Source organism: Gymnoscopelus microlampas, assembly GCF_963454915.1.
Source record: "Gymnoscopelus microlampas genome assembly, chromosome: 20".
NCBI lineage: Eukaryota > Metazoa > Chordata > Actinopteri > Myctophiformes > Myctophidae > Gymnoscopelus > Gymnoscopelus microlampas.
Genome location: NC_139957.1, coordinates 21,878,480 through 21,901,657, shown reverse-complemented (window position 1 = coordinate 21,901,657; position 23,178 = coordinate 21,878,480). Strand labels below are relative to the sequence as shown.

The window sequence follows — 23,178 nt, the reverse complement described above, 5'->3', positions numbered from 1 at the left end:
ACGAAGTATATCATTGTAGTGCAGGGGTCTTCAACAGGGGGTCCGGGACCCCTAGGGGGTCCTTAGAGTTACTACAGGGGGTCCGCCAAATTTGTGTGTGATATGATTTCTTTTTTCGCATTAACCACTTGAACCCTAGCATCCCTATTCTGAGGAGAACTTTAGCCAAAAATAGCAGATCTGAGCTTGTAGATCTGCTATTTTTGGCAAAGAGGTATAGGTGTAGAGGGAAAAAAGAGCTGACCAAGTAAAATAAAAAGGTTAATCTGAAACACAATTTTATACAATATAGAGGGGGTCCCTGCTTCATCGCTCTCTCAGCTAAGGGGTCCTTGGCCTGAAAAGGTTGAAGACCCCTGTAGTGTATAGACCAATTATCTGTTTACCAACATTGAGACTGGATGCACAGGTAATTGTTTCATGCAGTCAATTCTCAACCTGTTGTTTTGGGGTCCAACCCCCTCTTGTGTGTTGGCTAGTGAGGCGCGTCCTAGCGAGACCTGACAGAATGGGTTTCATTTGACGTTTATGACGCCAGTAGATGACGTTAAGCCTGTTTAGCCTCGATCATATCTATGGCCTCGATCTCCAGGCTTTTATTTTCCTTCGCGTTCCTGTGTGACGTCGTCTGTTAAGGGCTCTATATGGCGTAATAGGTGGGCTGAATATTGTGTCAGTGGTCGGTCGTGGTGGTAAAGGGAATACGGAATAAGTAACGCTAACGGATACATTTAAAGAGTGAAATAACATGTAAGTTATTTAATAACTGTATAACATGTGCGTTATTATAGGCTTATAAAAATGAATTCTAATCTGCAGGTCTACCTAAAATGCAATGAGTCTGTCTGTCACTCGAAACTTACTCCCGCCCCTGTCTGTGGATGGGAACTCCCTCTATTCCCCCATTCCTAGCGGTGCTGATTGACTATGTTACGTCGAAATTGGTGACCCATCAAATTCCATGCCTCCAGAGCGTCGCTGTTTCACAATTTCAATTCGATGTCGACGTCAACGAGCTAAGTCTGTTGACCCCAGACATTAAGGCGTTGCTGTGTGCACAAAGGTGGGATTATTATGGTCAGCAGGTCACATGACAGGGATTTCGGTGCGTGTTTTAATTAATTTACGGTCGTGTCGTTGTTTTTGGTCAACATTGAAAAACAGCGACCTCTGGAGTCCCATAAATTGACAGGTCACCAATTTCGGTGGAGCACCCTTCATGGGCTGTCAACCCCGACACTCAACTACCCTACCTCCACACTCACACACAGCCAAGACTGCACCGGAGTCGGTGCGTCTTTATACAGCGAACGTTCACTGCCGAGAGGAGAAGCTCATAGGTTGCTCTATAATCCGCGGTACCGAAAAGCGGCTATTTCTCCGCTGATGTCTGCAGGGAGTGCACGTCGTGACTGACTTTGGGAAACCGCTGAGAAAAAAAGGTAATGATGAGTGCCTTGGATTTTCGCTGTTGGAAACTTTGCCCTCTGTGTTTGTTTACCGTCTCTCAGCTTTAGTACCCCCGAGGAGGACTATGTTGAGTTTTACACACACACACACACACACACACACACACACACACACACACACACACACACACACACACACACATAAAGCCCCGTTATAATTAACCCTCGGGGTATGTTTGATAAACAAGTTCGTGTTTGTTAGACGGCGTTACTGTTGTTGTTATCTTGACAGTTAGTTAACGCGTATGGACTTCAGATCTGCCCGGATCTGAATTTGCACTGGAGGGGATTCGCCTCCTGCTGTGGTTTAAAGGGAAGTTTGTTTGCAGATTGGACGCACTGATTGTAGCGGATCATTGAGCGGCCAATCTCAGGGCTTGGCCAGGAATGGGCTGGGCTGGGCTGGAGTGGACTCTGCACATAACATTAACACCACAATGTCAGAGAAAGCTACTGTGATTTTAAAATCTAGGGTCATTTCATATCATCCACCCATTGGCTAAACTATCCGTTGAGTACTTATCTAGCCTATGTAAACAATGTTTTGTGTGTGTGTGTGTGTGTGTGTGTGTGTGTGTGTGTGTGTGTGTGTGTGTGTGGGATCCCCATTGGTATTGTGAGTTTATCTGCGCATTGCTTGGCCTGTCGTGCGTGTGTGCGTGCGTGCGTGTGTGGCGATATCCTGTCAGATCCTGTGAGGCGGGGGTCAGTCACAGGGTCTCCCCTCTGGAATTCTCCTAGAATAGACCACACACACACACACACACACACACACACACACACACACACACACACACACACACACACACACACACACACACACACACACACACACACACACACACACATTGGGTGAGGCCCTCAAAATGGCCAAAATTACTCTCATTACTTTTATTTAATAAAATACATACCAGACTAGCGTTGCATAGTATCCGAAAGCTTATTTGATACATGATCCATTATAGTTTAAATGTCTTTTGTTTTCCAGGATCTGTATATATTTCTTGCTTTTAGGTATTGACATTGGGATTTTCTATCTTGAAAGTCAGATTGAGCTCTGTTCCATCATTCCATTCCGTTCTATTCCACTCATCTTTATATTCTATTATCATTAGGTGTATTTGTATATATTACACTACAATATATTAGATGTTGATCTGTGAATATGTAGGACGATGTTGCAACACTGTTGCTTACTGACACACTGCTCTGAGATGCTCAGAAAAGGCTCTGTGTCAAACTCCTGATTCCAGCCTGAACAAACCAAATATAATTCTAGCTCATCTCGTTTCAATGTATTTATTAATAGGCTAAATGAGTTATCGTCTATTCATTCCAGAGGAGAAAACTCACCCGCCCCACAGTGAGGTCAGTGTGTATGGTTAGTGTCAGAAGAACACCACCCCTGAAGCTGTTAGGTCAATGCTTTGCTCAAGGACACTTAAGCAGGACAGACATTTGAGGTCATGGTGGGGGATTGAACCTATGATCTTTTGGCTATGGGACAAACTAGCTGACAACTGAACTAGGTCACCCTCTTCCCTGTATCCATTTGTAAAGTGGAGAGTGACAGAAAAGGTGGCAGAGAGAGGATATGACTTTGAACGAAGGCAGTGTGAGCTGGTACTGAACCTATAATATTGTGACTGCATTGTATACTTAAGATGCCCCTGTAGTTTCCTGATGAGTTCCGGATGCTCTCTGGTTGCAAAATGTTTGCTGTGTGTGTGTGTGTGTGTGTGTGTGTGAGAGAGAGTGGAGAGAGAGAGATCCTGCAAAGCCGTAACTCGAGCCTGGCTGGACACAGTGACGCTTGGACAGCCACAAAGACCACTCTGGCTGAGCTGTGGGGAATGTGGACGTGTGTGTGTGTGTGTGTGTGTGTGTGTGTGTGTGTGTGTTTCATGCATCTGTGTGAGTGAATTAGTTCATTCTCACACACACACACACACACACACACACACACACACACACACACACACACACACACACACACACACACACACACACACACACACACACACACACACACACACACACACACACACACACACACACACACACACACACACACACACACTCTCAATCACTCGCAGACGGACAGACACAACATTGTGCTCATTTTAATTGCATGTGTGCTTGTTTTTATTCTGCCAATGTTGCAAAACAAGACGCACTATATCATCAAAGTGGGTGTGACCCACAGCAACTGAGAGATTAGTCTTTTACTCTTATACGAAGAGACAGTAGCCGACTCAGTGATTTCTTTCACTAGATTGTCTTTCTCTAGTGTGTGTGTGCGTGTGTGCGTGTGCGTGCGTGTGTGTGTGTGTGTGTGAGAGAGAGACAGCGGTATTGTGTACTGTTGTCCAAGTTATTAGCTGTTTAATTTGTCTTTGTGTTTCGTTATGATTCTGTTACGTGATTATAGGGCTGTGCAATTAACCGAAAATATATCTGTAAACCACTCAATTCCACTCAATTCTACTTAATAAGCTGAGGGCGATTGGTTTTGATTGCACATCACTAAATTGGATGAGATCTTACTTGGAGGGTAGAGTGCAAGTGGTTGATTACTAGATTACTGTTCCTACTATACATTAATGACATGAATACTGCCTGTAACTGCAAACTGTTCCTGTTCGCTGATGACTCGGCGCTCCTGATCTCGGGTGAGGACAAGTTGCAAGTTGAGGAAGCTCTCAGGTCTCAACTCTCCAAAATACGTACCTGACTTACCGATAACAAACTGTCACTACACTTTGGGAAAACTGAATCCATTCTCTTGGGACCAAACATTCCCTCAGTAAGATGAAAGTAAATGACTTCAAGGTCAAAGTCGATGACACAATCATCTCTAGCAAAGAAGAGATTACCTATTTGGGATGTATTTTTGGCAAATACCTGACAGGTGAAAGCATGGCAACAAAGGTGGTCAAAAGAGTAAACCAGAGAACCATATTTATGGGCAGAGTTTCCTCTTTTGTCAACCCTCAGGCCCTCAGGACCCTCTCAGGGGCCCTGATTCAGCCCCTTTTTGACTATGCTTGCTCCTCTTGGTACTCCAACACCTCAGTGCCACTGAAGACTAAGCTTCAAACCTCCCAAAAACAAACTGATTCGACTACTTCTCGGACTGGGGCCCATGACCCACCTCTCTCCCACTCACTTTGCCAGCCTAGGCTGGCTCAGGGTGGAAGACAGGGTTAAACAACTAAAAATGGGACTGGTCTTCAAAATTGTAAATGCAGATTTGCCCGAAATGCCCCCTATACCCGTCTATGAAATTAATACCAAGGACCCCAACGGAAACAAGCGCGTAAGGACCTTTTTTGGTCGGACCTTTTAGACAAAAGTATTATAAATGTAACTGTGTTGTTTTACATTCTTTTGCCTAAGAAAAAAAACAATCAATCATATCGAAACCTATATACAGAACCTCTATACCGACTTAATCTGGCTCATGTAAGTTAAGCGAGAAGCATCGTTGTTGAGATTTGTGAACAGTGTTCAACACGAAAAAAGTCTAGACCACTTTAGCCCTGTATTATACAGGAAGTTGTTGTACAATACAATGGTGGTGTACAAAAATGAAAATAGCAGATCTACAAGCTCACAATCCATGGCATTGCAGCACTTTGTGAGTTTGTAGATCTGCTATTTTCACTATTTAAAATAAATAATCATCCATTAATTGTAATCGATGCAAACGTTTGAAAAAACATATATTGATTTGAAGTCATGTCGCCCAGCCCTATGTGATTATATGAGAACAGTTTCATAAATCACATCCATGTTCTTATTCTTTCTCTGGCAACTTCCTCTTGACATTGACTCATTTTCCTGTCCACCGTCTCCACCTCTATCATATCCACATTGTGGAGGAGGGAGTTTCAATCTCAAACTTCTAGATCAGTGGTTTTCAACCTTTTTCATGCCAAGGACCCCTAAATTGATATACATTTGGCCGCAGACCCCCATTTGAAAATGTTTTGTGCCAGGGACCCCCTGAAGCAAAGATATCAGTTAATTTTCACTTAGAAAAATATAAATATTCAAAGATATGCACACTTTTTCAAGGTTTTTCAAAAATAGCAGATCTACAAGCTCATAGCGCGGCACTCGGTGCCCCTGCGGCACTCTGCGCACTCGGTACCCCCTGGTACTCCTTCAAGGACCACTGGTGGTCCCCGGACCGCTGATTGAAAACCACTGCTCTAGATAAAGAGAGACTGAATTCTCATTTTCTCTGTTGCTTCTCACTTACAATGGATGGTCTGTAGGTGGGTGGGTGGATGAGTGGGTGGGTGATCGAATGTGTGTTTGTGTGTTTTGGAAATATATTTTGAGAGTGCTGGTTTTTCATAGTCGCTCACAGATGTGTGTCTTTTCACAGATGCTTGTTGTTCCAGACTCTGACTGAGGGCACAATATTATATCAGAGAGAGAGAGCGAGAGAGAGCGAGAGAGAGAGATGCACATGTTTAATTTGGGTTTGACCCATTTCTCTTGTAGGTGAGGAAGAACAGTGCGTGCTGTTCCTCCTGTTGATGTATTAGTGGGATATCTATTTCTTTGAAATATCATGTAATAACTAGAAAAGTGTGCTCCACAGAGAGCAGATCCCCGCCAAGCCGGGTTGCCTACCCAGGGTTGTGCTGCGACCTGTTATAGCACCACCATGACGGCGATTTGAAAAATGTGATTGTATGACCTAAACGGTTCAAGAGTAATAGGCCAAAAGGTGTATTGGCCTGTTGTAGCGCCACCATGAGGCCGATTTGAAACATTTAGGGTGGCATTTCTTCTGTGTGTGTGTGTGTGTGTGTGGGGGGGGGGGGGGGGGGATGATCCTAATACCGAACCAACAATGTCATTTTACCTCACATCATGTCCCTAACCTCAGTTCTTTTAGTGTGTACTTGCCTATGCTTTTATTTGTGTTTCTTATTTGCATATCACTTTAAAAAAAATTGAGTTTCAAAGCACATTATACTAGTATAAAACAAGCAATATTGATGAAATATAGTTTAAAGCTACAATATCTATTTATTTTGTCCCCTCCAGAGAGAGAGAGGTAATTGCAACTGTAACACCCAGGATTTGAACCCTGGTCCCCCGTGTGGGAGACCTAATATCTAGTAAGAGAGAATTCCCCCCGGCCAGGGGAGATATTTGGCCCATGAGCTTCGAGCAGGGCTACTTGTCAACGAGTAGGTGTCCTACATGACACCAGGGTCTACATTTCTCAAAGGAAGAGTAGGAGACCCAACTCCAACCACTGCAGATGTGTTAGTTCTATTCTATACATTCTCTACCATACAGATGGGTTAAAATAACATTTTATTCAGATTTAAAGCTTTGAAGGTTGATACAAGAATGGTAGACAAAGAATGGTAACAAAGAACACAATATGCTGTAAAAGAGAAGGGAAAGGGTAATACAAAATACACAAAAATAGTAATAATCATTTAAATAAATTAAGACAATAAGTAAAATATAAAATATATTTGGCCTGGTGATTTCTGTCTGTCTGTTTCTGCTTGTAGTTTCTGTGTGTGTGTGTGTGTGTTGTGTCTGCCAGTCTAGCACTGGTGTGCGTGACTTGTCGCTGTGTGTGTACTGTCAGGGTGTGTATGTGTCTGTAAAGGAGCCTGCATAGATCTGGCTACTCGGAGCTGCAGGACTTCTCGCATTAATACATTCATAATTGATTAATGGGGGGATTTGCTGTACATCGCCTTTTGCATCCACATGTGATCCCCTGCCTATAGTTATGCAACTCACACACGCACGAGCAAGCAAACATGCCATGCACCATTTGTTGGACACACACACACACACACACACACACACACACACACACACACACACACACACACACACACACACACACACACACACACACACACACACACACACACATGCAGGCAGACATGCACCCATAATGAAATACACGCATGTGCAAGCATGCACCATTTGACGCACGCACGCACGCGCAGAGTTACTCATCCCAGTTATACAAGGCGCTATTGTATTTTGCAGCTTTATGGTACTTTCAGTGTCACAGTCATTCATGTTTCCCAGCAGCATATGCGTGTGTGTGTGTGTGTGTGTGTGTGTGTGTGTGGCAGTGTGGGTGGCCATCTCACATTGCATGCAATGCTGCCGACTGCTAAAAATGAAGACGTGACAGGGAAAGTGTGAGTGTGATAGCGAGCAGAGAGAGAGAGAGAGGAGGCTGCACCATCCGCTCTGCTGGCTTTTCTGTCAATCATACTAGTCGAACAGACTTTGTGGGAGTAAGACAGAGAGAGATCACTTCAGGCAGCCTGTGTCTTTTCTCTTTGTTTGGAAACCAGCAAGAAAAGCAGGGTGTGTTGCACCATAGACCTAGCTAGCTTTGGGAGATCATCCAGCCGTTGAAATGTTTTTACATGTTTGTACACAGAGCTGCCGTACTATGCCCAGAGCAAGAGCATATAACCCTCATGCATGTGTACCAACTTGCTCCAAGGACTATTGTAGTGCATGTGTTTGTAAGGTGTTTGAACTGCCAACTAAATATCTAGTTGCCAGCAGTCTCGCATCGCCAAAATATCGGAGATCTCTGCCTACCTACCAATACGTCTGGTGACATTTAAATTCAATGTAGTTGCTAAAACCGTGTGAAAAAATGAAAACCCCCTGCATTGCAGAGTCAATGCAAATAAGGATTTTGTCCTTCAGAGCAGTAGGCGTAGGTTTGTTACTTAGCGTTAGCGGCCATTCCAGCAACTACATTGACTCTACGGCTAACCGATACATCACCAGGCGAGTCGGTAGATGGAGATCTCCGATCTTCTGACAACATGAGGCTAAACTAGCAGTACAGTAACTAAAACACTGTGATGCAACACAACAGGGCAGAAGATGTTAGCAACAATTGACCATAATCACACACCGGTCATTTTGCTCTTACTTCATACCCGAGTATGAAGTAAGAGTCTGTGTCACTGTCTTAAAATGCAACCTTTGGGGACAGTGACACATGGAGTGGTCATAGTAACAAAATCACCACTGCTGGGATCCCAGCTAACACGCCAGCATAATTTGTGACTCATATGTGGGCGTGAGAGACTCACCCAACCACCTTTTTAGCTGTTGAGATCCACCCTGGGAAAGAGTGAGACGGGGTTAGAAGGTAGAATGGAAAGAGAGGCGTGAAAGCAGGGAGGGAGAGAGAGAGGGAGGATTAGTGAGACGGGGATGAAAACTCGGGACACTTTGATTCACAGATCTCCCATGAGCCTCTGCTGCTCATTGACTGGGTCCATTGTGACAGTGGCACAGAGTGTTGATTGGTCGGTTGGCTCTGAATGTCACAGTTCTCATCCGTGGACTCTGGAATGTGTTTGTGTGTATGTATGTGTGTGTGTGTGTGTGTGTGTGTGTGTGTGTGTGTGTGTGTGTGTGTGTGTGTGTGTGTGTGTGTGTGTGTATGTATATGTGTGTGTGTGTGTGTGTGTGTGTGTGTGCGCGCGCACATGCATTTATGTGTGATGAGTTAATAGCTATCCATTGAGTGGTTGATTGTCTTCTGCTGTCCACACTGACTCTCTTTGTACTGGCACCACACTCACACACGTATACAATATGTACACACGCACACGTACACACACACACACACACACACACGCACATGCACGCCAGGCATTCCTCCAGTGACTGAAGACCCTCCAGTAAATGGGGGCAGAAAAAGATGGAAGGAGCGAGAACGGAGGAAAGAGAAACAGGAAAGGAGCGAAAAAGAAAGAGAGGGAGGAAAGAAAGGGAGAGAGAGAGAGAGAGAGAGAGAGAGAGAACAGTTCCATTGTGCAGTAGTAGTAGTGGTGGTGGTGTGGTTCTCTCTGGCCTGGCTTCAAGGGGTGAATGGCCCAACTCCGGTCCAAAGCTAAAAATGTTTTATTGCCCTCCTCTGTTCTCCTCAGTCACAGTGGAAGTGGGACCAGGCCCTGTGCCATTCGGGGAGGTTATTTTTTTGTACCCAAACAAAACAAAAAAAAGACATTTCATTGTATTTCTGTGCTTTTGCTTCATTATATGTCAAGTACACTATAACATCCTGAGTGTTAATTTAACACTTTTAAGTGTGCAGATGTAACCGAATGGATCTGTAAGGATCCATTTGGGTACATCTGTAAATTACTGACTATATACTGATTCAGTGGTGTAAAGTAACCAAGTACATTTACTCAAGTACTGTACTTAAGTACACTTTTGTGGAATTTTTGCTTTACTTGAGTATTTCCAATTCTCAGTACTTTTACTTCTACTCCACTACATCTTAGAGACAAATATTGTACTTTTACTCCACTGCAATTATAATGGATACTTTCTACTTTTGGTGCTTTAAGTACAATTTGATACCAATACTTTTCTACTTTTACTCAAGTAAATTCTGAATTCCGGACTTTTACTTGTAACAGAGTGCTTCTACAGTGCAGTATTGATACTTTTACTTGAGTAAAAATCTTTAGTACTTTTTCCCACCACTGCTGATTTTACTGAGTATAGTCGGAAGGTGCGTGCGCGCGGCGAGTGTCCCTGTCCGTTTCGTCAGAGGTACAGTACTATGCGGTATGTACACCTCGGCCCCGCCTGAGCCAAGAAGACGCCCACGCCCGGGGCTACATTGTAAAGTCGTGTTGATTTAAAATCTGCGAGTGTAAAAATGGCCCCATTCTCTGAGTTAAATGAACAGTTAGGATTTTTACAGCGTAGCACACGGGGATGTGAGCTATTTAACAGACATGCCGGCTAAAATGACGCCTGCCTGCGCTGGTCAGTGTGGGTAGACCATGCGTCTCCAAGCCACAGACGGAAGGAGGAGGAGAGACTGGGAAGAGAGAGAGAGAGGGGCAGAGTAATGCATGTCTGCCTAATACATGTTGCAACACCAAGTATAATTGGTGCTAATTGGCTTAACACATGTTGAAAACCAAGACAGTGAGGCTGATGGTGAGCATTTATACATACTGTATACTGTCATTTCAAGGACCCCCAACGAAATATATGGAGTTTAAATGGTTGACATGCTCTGACATACAGATTGGTTAAAATAACTCTTCTATCTCACAAAACATTGCTGTTTATCCATTTAAACTCAGAGAGTGTACAAATATAACCAAATGGACCTATTACTAAGTACTATAATAAGTAGTAGACTAGCCCTACTAGTGCTAGTATCGTTTCATTTAGTCCGTAATGAGAGGAAAATTAGAGAGAGCGAGAGAGAGGCTGGTTCCATGTCATTTCCTGGCCGCTGATATGCTGGCCAGCATCTCAGGGCACAATGAACAGGCTAGGGGCTTGTACAGCTTTTAAGTACTTTAACATATGAGGAGGGGATGTATGAGGGGGCACTACTCAGGGGAAAAAAATGACCTGACTTAAACCCAATGCTCTCTCCCTTTTTCACTCTCTTTTGACGTTTCCATCATTTCTATTCATCGTTCTCTTTTTCCTCTTGTCTCCCACCCTCACACCCTCTCTGTCTATTTTCCAATTCAAGCTTTATTTAAAGCTTTATTTGATATGAAAAGCCGTCCTTACTTTGCCAAAGCTAAGTCTTTCGCTCCCCTCCCTCTCTCTCTGTTCCTTCCCATCTCTCGCTTGCTCTGTCTTTCATCTTTCTCTGTTTCTCTCCCCCTCTTTCTTTTAACTTCTCCCTCTGTCTTGTTCTTTATTCCTCTCCCTCTTTTCTGTCTGTATGTCCCCTCCCTCTCTCTGGTTGGATATAAAGAGAGGTTAGTTGGTGGTGACATAAGAATGACAGTCTTTATCTCAGTCAGTAAACACAAGTCAAGGGAGTCCACACAGTGTTTATACTGTACGGCTAACACCCTACCCCCCCCCCCCGCCACCCCCCCCCCACACACACACACACACACACACACACACACACACACACACAAAATCCGTACACACATTCATTCAGCACACACACGCATACAGAAGTTGTGGTTGGACATAGCTGTGGTGTGTGTGTGTGTGTGTGTCGCTGGAAGGGAGCGTATGGTGAAATGGTCAGATCCCACTGTACTCCAACTTCCCTCCTGCCTGCCAGTCTGACCACCAGGCTCTGTGTGTGTGTGTGTGTGTGTGTGTGTGTGTGTGTGTGTGTGTGTGTGTGTGTGTGTTTGTGTTTAACTGCGCTATAACACACTGGAGTTCATTGCAACTGAACTGGCCCCAAACCAAAGAGCATTCCACCCAAAGCCTTCGTAACCAAATGGCCTCTGAGTTTCCAAACCATCCATCCCTCGCAGCGCTCTGGGCTCGAGTGCTCTCGTCTCGTCTCTGTAATCACAGCATTAATTAACATGTTAACTGTCATTGTCACACACAGTAGCTCCGTAATGTAAAGTTGAAAGATCTTTTCATGGCATATTAATAGAGGGAAAGATGAGCGCGAGTCAGAGACCACTAGACTCAAGATTCCTGTTACATCTTACAGTATATATTGTTGAGTTATTATTATTATTAAGTACGTAAGAGTAAAATTCTTTGGTTTTGGTTTCATAGATTGATTTATTTTCCATCATATGATGGAATATGAATCAAGCATTACTAGTGTTCTGTACTCCAGCCTGAATGTGTATGAATTCCGGGTATGAAGCCAAATGTTGGTCAGCGGTAGCTTAAAGGTTGGAGCACTAGGCTAATCTTGAAGATTACTTTTAGGCAGTTCTTGGCCTGTGTATAGAGACTGGAAATTGAGCGAGGGAGAGACATGCAAAGGTCTCCAGCCGGAATCGAACCGGGGACATGACGATTATGTGGTGGGTGGTCTGCGGTCTTTAAACTCTATCGGTCAGCTACCAGCTTGCCCCCGCTAAATGGCTAAATCTTAAGCCTGTGGCATCTTCAAGATGTGGACTGCTGAACTGTTAATTCATTCTATGTTGTGTACAATGGTGTCTCATGCCGAAAATAGCCGATCCGCGACCTCACAACAACGCGTTGTGAGCTTGTAGATCGGCTATTTTTGGTGTGCGACACCACCGTACGATGACATATATATCAAGCTTTACTGTAGTGTTCTGCTGTACTCCATTCTGAATGTATTTGAATTCCTGTGGGGAAAAAGCCAAATGCTGGTCAGTGGTAGTTTAAAGGTCAGAGTGGCTGGTTTATGACCTGGCCAGTCATGTTGTTGGCTATGTGTCCCGCGACTCTGACGCATATTATTCCAAAAGGACGCATTATCGATGCATCCAGGGTACTAATTTTTATTGTAGACCAATAGAAATTCCCTGGGACCCACATAAAAGACCACTCGTGGGTCCCGGTCCTCATGACATTGAAAACCTAGGAACCTCATTGCCTGGCAGGCTGTATGTTAGAATCCCTGAACCAGCCAGGGAACCCTGGGCAAGGTCAAGTCACTTTGAACTGCGTTGTTGCCCTTAATTAAAGCAGCTTAACCTTCTGCTGCCTCTTTGGAGATGACTTGGCTGTGATAGACCGTTCTCAGACGTGAACATATTCAGCTAATGATGATTGTGATCGTGAAGCAGAGTCTTTCTGTAAAAAAAAGAGCTACATTACACAGAAACAGCCTGTGTGTTCATTTAATTGAATGTTAAAATGCACCCATAATGGTGCACTTTTACACTTGAAGCAGAGGCGTAGCCACTGTAGAGGCAGGGCAGGCGGTCTTCTGCTCAACTAAGATCTCGCCTCCCGTAGATAAACCTAAATAACCCGAAAAGGTGTCATTGCGTGCTTAATGTCCTCAAAGTCACGCATCCAACAAGCTTTGAACTGAGCAAAAAGATAATGGCCAAAACGTCTTGAAAACGTCCACTTTCGCCTGTTTTCTATCGCCGATTTTCGATAGAGTTTTGGCCATTGTCGCCCGTTTTTCTTTAATAACACGGGCTAGGAAGGTCTGACATTTTTTTGGAGGGGGGGGGGGGGGGGGTAATGGATAGAGGAGGGGGGGTGGGGGGTGCAAAATAAAAAATCTCTTCTGCCCTAAATGTAATTCCTGGGGACGCTACTGACTTGAAGAGTTGAATTAACGCTCAGGGCTTTACAGTGTAGTGTTGTCAGCCAAAACCTCCCCTAAACGTACAAACCCTGGGAGACATTCTACACCATCTCATGGGCTCTGGTTTCTTTGCACAACATGAGATGTTGAGCTGGACTCACTGAAAGAAATGTGGAGATCCAGATGTCCTGTCAAGGGCGTCGTCGTTGGGAGTCCTCAGCCAGCTTTGATCGAGGAGCAGTCGGAGTCCCCGCTAATGAGGTGGACCGCTCGTTGTCTGTGCGTGTGTGTTCACATGTCAACAATGTGTGCGTGTGTGTTTGTCAGTCACGCACATCGGTACCGTATTATCCTATACCACACACGGTTCGAGTTCCGACTTTGCGGTTTCCATGGTTACAAACGCAGCTGGAATCGCAGCGTGAGATAGATATAGCAGAGATAGCAGCATGAGACAAAAAGAGAGAGAGAGAGAGAGAGAGAGAGAGGGAGGGAGGGGTCCAGTTGCTTGGTAGACGAGAGTCGTGTCGACTTCTTTCATTCACTTCCTCCATCTCTTTCCCTCTGTCTGAACCTCTCTTTCTCCATCTATCACTCTTTTTACATCAGTTTTAACTACCATCAAATTTCACTCTTCCACCCTGTTCTGTTTCTACTGTCTGTTTTCAACTCCCTTCTTATTCTCCATCTCTTTTCTTTCCTTCTCTCTCTCTCACTCTCTCTTTCGCCCCTCCCTATCTGTCTCCCTCTGTTCTCTCGTTCTTTCTCCCTGTTTGTCCATGTCATAATCGTAATGTACAGGTAGCATGTCTCTCTGGGCCCTCTGCACTGTAAAATCTTTCTTTAAAATCTTTCTTTAACTCGGAGTTAAAAATTGATATTAATAACTGCAGATTTTACTGTGTAGCCTCCCCTCTCGTTTACACTCCAGCATTACAGTAGATTTAATGAGGACCTGGATAAGAGAGGACACAGGTAAGACTTCACACACTTTTAATTGCTTTTACAGCAACATTATACTTTTAAAGAGGTCTCTCTCTCTCGCACCCTCTTTGTCTTTTCTCCCATTCTCTATATCCTTCTCTGTATCGTTCTTTCATCACTTTCTCTCTCTCTTTCTTGCTCTTACTCTCTCTCTTTCTCTCTCTCTATGTATATCCTTCTGTCCTCTCATCAGACAACCCCCCCAGGGTTGACAACAGAGACATCAAAGTTGAAGAGAGTTGAATGTCTGGTAAATGACTGTGTGGTTGGTTGTGTGTGTGTGTGCGTGGAAAACACACATTTGTCACATTCATTCACACACACACGCACAGGCCTATAGCATATGCGTGTGTGTGTGTGTGTGTGTGTGTGTGTGTGTGTGTGTGTCTATTCATACTGGTCACTGTGTATGTGGGTGCCCTCATGCCCGGGAGGCTGACATGTGGTAGTTTGATATCAGTAGCAGTCTTTCATCAGTGAGTTGTCTATACTGCTATGTGTTTGAACTGAGGCGTATCAAAGCCCCTGCTCGCCTGCCGCTCCTCCGAGGCTGCACCTGTGGCCCACATCACCTGGAGCTTGGATCCAGTAGCGCCAGTGTCACTCACCTCCATATCGCACAACCTAAAGCCCCAGGTTTTTTTTCTGTGAGCAGCAGCAATACTTCAAGAGAGATGCCACAAAAAAATGGCCAAGAGCTCTGTCTTTGAAAATATGTTTTTAGGGTTGCCCAAAAGGCATGAATATTCAGAATACTTGTTCAGCAGGTTGCTATTCAAGCATTATTTCAATATTTTTAAAATGTAAATCACTGCACAGCTATCAGGTTTACAAGCTGAGCCCATGAGGAGCATCTCCGCTTTCAATCCTCTCCCATGTTAATCTGCCACCGGCTAGATTTTTCAGCTAGTGCTGTGTGGGAGTGAGGACATGACGGACATGGCGATCTTTATAAATGTTTCAAATCTACAGACTGCAACATAATGTTTGTGTAAGAGATTAGCTGGGGGGAGAAATCCTTCACCAATAAGTACAAAACTATCTCACAAAAACAATGTTGGCGTAACTAAATATGTTTTTAGTTTTACATCAACTATGATGTAACTTTCATGTGTTGGCATTTCCTCGTCAAGACGCCAGTGTAGCTTTGTATTTGGACAATATGATTCACTTTACTTTGGATGTTGGATGCCTCTGCCAATCTAATCTTATTTATTTATCATCTCATTTGTTTTAAAAGAAGATTTACAGTTTGCTGTTTTTCACCACAGCACAATCTTGTGATTAGGTTTTATCCGGTGGTCTAGAGTCCTAAACCACCGATTAGCGATGTACCCGGACCCCTCAAACTGGGGTCCGGGGACCCCCAGGGGTCCTTGAGGAGTTACATGACTGTAACTCTGGGAGTGTACAAATTGAACCAAATGGACCCTTACGGGTTCATTTAGTTCCATTTGTACTCTCTCAGAGTTAGGATTTCATAGTATAGATTGGGGTCCCAAAGATAGCAAATGGTATCAAATGGGGGTCTGTGGCCTAATGCTTATTAAACTGGGGGTCCTTGAAATTAAAAAGTTTGAGAACCACTGCCCAACTTCATCATACAAGACTCAAGAGTGTCGCACTATAAGAGGAAAAATAGCAGATCTCCAAGCTCCCAACGCGTTGAGATACGATGCGTTGTGTGCTTGTAGACCGTCTATTTTCACTATCCTATCCTTTTTTTTTATTTAAAGGAACGGTTTTGGACATACAAGGTTTCCACCACCCGACAGCGATGTTACATGTCTATATATGGTTCTGTATCAGTATATCAGTCAGTTTGAGCAGATTCCATTCCATTCCATTCCACTGCGTATGCATTTCACAGGCCTGGGTAGACAACCTGGCCTGGCGGGGATCTGGCCAAGCTCATAGCGCGGCACTCGGTGCCGCGTTATGAGCTTGTATATCTGCTATTTTTGAATAGCCAAAGAAATCTAAAGTGACACAGATGCGTTCCAGGTCTTAATGGGTTAAAAAAGTTACAGAACATGGATGTTTTTTGCAAAAGGATTATTATTTCTTGTCTGTCAGACCAGTAAGGTTACAGCTTCTCTCTTATTTGAATTTGTTTCCAGTAATTCACTTCTATTGCTTGCTGGATATTAAGACTCTCATAATTTTGGGATGTCACATTTATTTATGTATGCTGCTGTTGATTCAAACTCAGGTCCTCTGGCATAATGATCTGTCCACTAACTGGCCGAGCCACCTAGGTCGTGTTGTATTTGAAGTGGAATCCGAAGTTGAATCACGTTCATCTGAAGTCCACTAGACTAGACGATCTCATGTTCCCATGATCTTGTGCAATGGAACTATCATTTCACCTTACGTGGTATGCTGACGTTTACTCTTGTGTTTATGTTTGTGCCCAAGAAACCTTTGACCAGACATGAAAAACTGTAACTCCTTTGCCCTCTCTTTCTCTGACACCGATAACTTTCTGATTACGGTAGGATTAAAGGCCGCCACTCTTACACTTTTAATCTTTGAAATCCAGAGAGACGGGATCAACTGTATGTTGACTCTGTTGATGTGGGCTGTGAGTGTAATTACGCTGTAATTTTGCCATAGTAGCTCTGTGATTACGCTGTGAGTTTCTGGTTTATTTGTAGCAACATTGTTTGGAGTTCACAATGGGAACAGGCACAGCCCAGGCAGTGACACAGGCGTGCATGGGAACCAGAGTGACTTTAAATGTCCGGGGACCCCTGGGGAATGGCTGGGGGGGGGGGGGGGGGGGGGGGGCGTGTAGTTGTTGTTGATAAACGCACTCCCACAGTACTGGGGCCAAAGTATTCAACACGCAAGGCATGCACACTCACACACATGCACAAATAGAAAAATGCACTCAAGCTAATTCTTTTTTTTGCCTACAAGCACGTGTGAACACAGAGAGAGAGAGAGAGAGAGAGAGAGAGAGCAGTGCCATATCAAACAATCTGTAAAGACTGGCTACCAACTAAGTTGTCAGAGCTGTATAGACCAGTTCTCAAACCTTTTCATGTCAAGTACCCCCAAATTTAAAAAAATATGATGTTTTGAATAGAAAATAGCTAAATCCGTGTAACCAGTTTAAACCTACGTACTGTATATGCATTGGCTATTTGAAAATAGTACATCTACAAGCTCGCAACGCGTCGCAATGTGATAGGCTGTGAGCTTGTAGATCTGCTATTTTCAAATAGCCAATGTATAGGTTTCAACTGGTTACACTGATTTTGATGCTAAATTAATTTAGCTGTGAACCCTCTGGAACCCCCTCAAGGGTCTCCAGACCCCAGTTTGACAACCACTGCTCTAGAGCATTTTATAAACAACTGGGAAGGGCCATGGGCAGTCCTTTCATGAGGATGAGGAGGGACTAGGACAGTTGGGTGGTCTTGTAGGAGGAGGCGAAGGGACTGGTTCAGGTGGGAGGTGCTAAATTGAAAACCAGGTATACTTAACAACTGGTTTAAGTTCAGTGATATGGATCAGCTGGGATATCAGAACAGGAGATCTTTTCCATCATCTCTCTGTCATACCTTTTAATCCAGTGGTTCTCAAAGAGGGTTCCGGAGACTCCCAGGGGTCGTTTAGGGTGTTCCAGGGGGCCACCAGCAAAATGACAGTTTAACCACTTTAGCCCGATTATATACTTTGTCTATTTAAACAATTGCTGATCTACAAGCTCTCAATGCATTGTGCATACATTTGCTATTCTTTTTTGGGTTGGCATGACAAATAAGAGGGAGAGAGATGAAAGTGTTCGTCTGGACCTGTCCTGACTGGCTCCAGTGTTTTAGGCTTCAAAGTGACCTCACTTACTGAAAGTGGTTCTGCATGACCCAATGGGTAGAGAATGGCATTAACACTGCCAGGTTTAGTTGTTTGACGCTCATACAGTAGAACCTCCACCTACATGTATGTACAATGTACTGTTGTAGATTGTACAAGTACTGTACATGCAGCCAGTGCAGTCACTGTCACTGCACTACACCTATAGTTTTAATGTTTTTTTTACATGGTTTAGTACTTTTCAACTCTTCAGTGTAAACTGTAAACCAATCAATTTTCTCTCTAAATATCTACCGGTAGGTGAAAATAGAATTTAAAAAAAACAGTTACTGTTAAACATTGCCAAATAATGCGAAGATTGTTTCAGACTGATATTGGAATAAAATGTCATCAGCTGCTAATTTACATGACACACAGTTATGTATACCAGTTTGCTTTCTTTCGTGTGTGTCTGTGTGTGTGTGTGTGCAGTGGCGCGGGAAGGGGGGGGCTATGGGGGCTGCAGCCAAAAAAAAAATACTTATAATTTTTAAAGTCTATACACACACATATATATTAAAACAATGATGTATTTGACTTTGGGGAATCAAATATTTGCTGAAAAAGGTGAAAAAAAGGTTTTAAAAAATCGTGTGTGTGTGTGGCATGCACGGCTTGTTTTCATAGACTTGGTTCCTGATTTGTCTCGCAGAATCTTTCATATTCCAGCTTTTGGAGAGAAATGAGACTGACTGCAGAGGGGAGGTGTCTGTGTCCAGCTGATGCTCGTTGACGATCGATAATGTTATATGCATCAAGGCAATTATGTTTCTGCACTCTTTCGGTTTCGGACGCGGATTTTCCTAAAAAAACGCCGCTTATTAGTGATGTGCGGGTCGGGTTTTTTCATGACCCGCCCCGCCACAACCCGCCCCGCGAACCCATATATAAATCTATGGCTCAACCCGCCCCGCGGTAGGAAAAAAAATATAATTATCATCATAATAGCTTAGATTTATATAGCGCTCTTTTAAGTACCCAAAGTCGCTTTAAATGTCTACAGTAGCACAACATTGTCATGGGCTAAATAAACAAGCATGTTGTTCAAAATAGTTTTATTTTTATTTTTTTGCGCGTGAGAGCGGCTGACGGGTAATTCTGAAATCCTGACTCGACCACCCGTGCCGCGGGTTGACCTGCGGGTTACGGGTCGGCCCGCTCATCACTACCGCTTATCAATTAATTGATAGTTGATAAGGTTATCAACTATCAATTAATGAATGAATCGATCATTTGCATCCCTAGTCAGGCTGCATTAGGAGCCTTAGGTGCCTGGGCTGCTATGGGCCCAGCCCAGGCCGTTGACAATACTCTTGACCACTGCTACACACCCCTCAAAGATGGATACAAAGCTCTCCACCGCTCCCACGGCTTGGAAGCTCTGACCACTGACTGCTCCATCCAGCTGCTACCGGCCTACAAGGTCCGAATCGGTCAGAGGATACAGACTCTATGCTACAATCCTGTTTTAACCCATTGATACCTGGAACGCATCTGTGTCACTTTAGATGTCTTTGGGCTATTCAAAAATAGCAGATATACAAGCTCGTAGCGCGGCACCGAGTGCCGCGCTACGAGCTTGTAGATCTGATATTTTTGAAAAATGGTGAAAAAATATTTTCCAGATTTTTTTTTTCAAAAAACTGTTGAGATTTAGATTTTTTTAAAGAATCGCCGTTACGGTATCATTCCGAAGCATATGGGAATCAAGTGACACCCTCCCCGATGCTTTGTCTCTGTACAGATAACAGATAGGTGACGATTCACCCTCAGGCGAGTGGGAGGAGAACTGCAAAGGAGAGAGGGGGAGAGATCATATACATGTGTTTGAGTCCGTTTGTGACATGTAGACTAAAGAGTTTGTGTCAGAGAAAGATTAAGTATAGACGGCAAGGGAGAGAAAGAAAGAGAGAGAGAGAGACGGTGGAGTTTGGTGTCTTAAGTACCCACAGGCTGGCTGAATCAGGGGAATGTGGGCCATTCTGCCCGACGCCCTGGGGCTTATATATAGGCTTACACCTCAGGCACTGCTCTCTGGATGCCCTTCTCCTATGAATGCAACACACACACACACACACACACACACACACACACACACACACACACACACTGTGCCCTTTCGCTCTCTGCTCATAAATCATGCGGCACAAGCATGGACTCAAAGCCCACTGTATCCATCTTGGTCTGTCTCCAAAATTGGCCTCTCTGTCATGAAGGAAATGATGCCAACGGCCCCTATTTAGAAAGATGGAAAACAGGCCATTCTCACAAGTGATTGTGGCGAAAAGGAAAAGATTTTAAAACGTTTTAGTGTTTAACATCTCTGTCTGCTGTTTTGTTTCTGAGATGAATTGTACAGTTTGTGTTTCTTTTGATTTGTAATTATTTGAATGCTTCATGCTGTGTGTATTTATTCCTATTGTATATAAAGCATTTTGTGAGTTCTCTGTGAGAAGTGCTATATAAATGAAATGACTTACTTACTTTACTTGCTTACTCTCTCTCTCCCTCTCTCTGTTTCTGTCTCTCTCGATTTGTCTGTCTGTCTCTTTACCTCCCAGGCTGTTTCGAGCTGAAGTTGCTGTTGGTGTTGTTTTCCTGTCCTGCCGTTGCAAGGTGGGTGTGTTGCTGATTTTATGGTCTGTGAGGACTGAGGATGTAGCTTTAGTACTGTTTTAAAAGTGAGATTTAAGAACATGAAAGACTCACATTCTCTCTCTCTGTCACAATATAATATTTATATTATTTTCATTCATTTGAATTCCGGAAGATTAATTCCAAACACACTGCTGCATGTCGGAGAGGAGAGGAGAGGAGAGGAGGGGAGTCTCCACATGGAACAATAGCATTACCATAGTCTTAACCTGATGCTACGGCATCAGTGATGATTCAATCGGTCATTATAATTAGCAGCTTGACTTTTCACCAGTCTGTGTGGGAAGCTGATAGTTGGATGCAGACTGAAGGAGAGCAGAGACCGAGACAGGATGGGAGCCAGAGTTTTAGGGCGGATTCAGACTGGGTCAGATTGATTCGAACCATTCCAGAGTACGATTCCCTCTCCCCGCTGGCCAGCATTCACATTGGCCATGATTCTAGCCCTCGCTACACATGTGTTTTTTGTTTGTTTTTTTGTTAGTTTTGTCATGGCTCGCGCTACTCAAACACTAGCAGGATTATTATTTCTTGTCAACATTCAAGTAGAACTATGAGAAAGTACAACCCAGGTAAAATAATGTGTCATTTTAAAGATACATAAATGATATATGATTAGCAGTCCACTTCCTTCTGCTGGTACGGATGGCTTCACATTGCAGCGTTCCGTACCCGAGTACACATCAATCGGACCCGAGACTACCTCCCCAGGCGGTCCCGGGTACAGTACAAGTGCGTGCGTGCGTGCGTGCGTGCGTGCGTGCGTGCGTGCGTGCGTGCGTGCGTGCGTGCGTGCGTGCGTGCGTGCGTGCGCACTTAACCCATTAAGACCTGGAACTGTGTCATTTTTAGATTTGAGCTAAACAGCATTATTTTACACTTTGGGCTATTCAAAAATAGCAGATATACAAGCTCATAGCGCGGCACCGAGTGCCGCGCTACGAGCTTGTAGATCTGCTATTTTTGAAAAATCGTGAAAATGTGTGCAAATCTTCTGAATATATATATTTTTAAAGCGAACATTTTTAACTCAAATCTTTGCTTCTGGGGGTCCCTGGAATATTTTGATGGGGGTCCGCGGCCAAATACTTATAATTTTGGGAGTCCTTGACATGAAATAGTTGAGCACCACTCATAGAAACATAGGTTTTTCACAATACTGTTGAGATTTAGGAGACATGTAGAATCGGCTTCAGGTCTCAATGGGTTAACTGAGTGTCTTCTGTGTGTGTGTTATCTGGATATTGCATTTTGGACAAAAGACTACTTCTTGAAATGCGCCGAAAACTAGCATAGAACCACTCAAAATACATGTAGGACATTAGATTAAATAAGACTCAATCATGATGGTATTGTGGATTAATTGTAAAATACATATTATGTGCACTACCACAGAAAACCGATTTTACAGACGGCTTTTATCTAATTTGACAAGTATAAGCTGGGAAGAACAACAGTGCTGTCAGTCTTAAAATACACAACCACCTATGTTCTTTCATTATGCTGGGAAGTGTTGCCATTTCTGCAGTGTTGCCATTTCTGCCTATTATAAGTGACTTTGGGCTTGTTTTTCTGTAAAGTCGCTTCACGCTTGTAAACGTTGTGAGCTTATAGATGGTCTGTTTTCAAATATCCTATGTATATAGGTTTGAAGTGCTCATGTGGCCTATAGCTTCTTTTGGGCTTGTTTTCATGGACCTGGTTGCTTATTTCTCTCGCACAATCTGGCAACACTGCTGGGAACATAGAAGACATGGTCTTCCTGTGTGCATAGGCCATTTAAATTGATGGCTGTTCTAGCTTTTAACAGAGTTTGAACTCATTTTAACCTGTGTTTATCTCGGCAAGGTTTACTGAGCACACATGACCTTTTCCAGCAAAGCTCTTTCATTTGTACTTTGCATTATTGTGTCAGTCATGCATGTTCCACTTCCGTTGGTTTACTAGATCAACTTGTGTCTCTTGAGTGGTCTTTGGCACAGCCTTACTTTAGGTGTGTGTGTGTATGTGTTTGCACTTGTGTGTACACGTGTTTGTATTGCTAAAAGAATGACTGACTGTTGTGTACAGTGCATGTGTTGGTAAATGCTTATAGTTGCATATCGTTGCTGTTTTTCAACCTTTTATATTCTTTCTTAAATAATTGGCCTATTTTACGACAGTGTTGCGCTA

The 23,178-nt window shown here is 43.7% G+C and overlaps 1 protein-coding gene across 3 annotated transcripts in view; it reads left to right on the top strand.

Annotated features, from left to right (window-relative positions):
* The first annotated feature begins 1,282 nt into the window (after positions 1-1,282).
* ppp2r3a (protein phosphatase 2, regulatory subunit B'', alpha) overlaps positions 1,283-23,178 on the top strand; it is a 101,052-nt gene continuing 79,156 nt past the window's right edge. For 2 of the 3 annotated variants that reach the window (XM_084044202.1, XM_084044200.1), the window contains exons 1-2: positions 1,283-1,442; positions 20,913-20,967. The gene's annotated coding sequence lies outside the window, so the exon portion shown is untranslated. Of the gene's footprint in view, positions 1,453-20,912; positions 20,968-23,178 lie in introns of all 3 variants that reach the window. The other variant, XM_084044201.1, reaches the window with a different exon arrangement.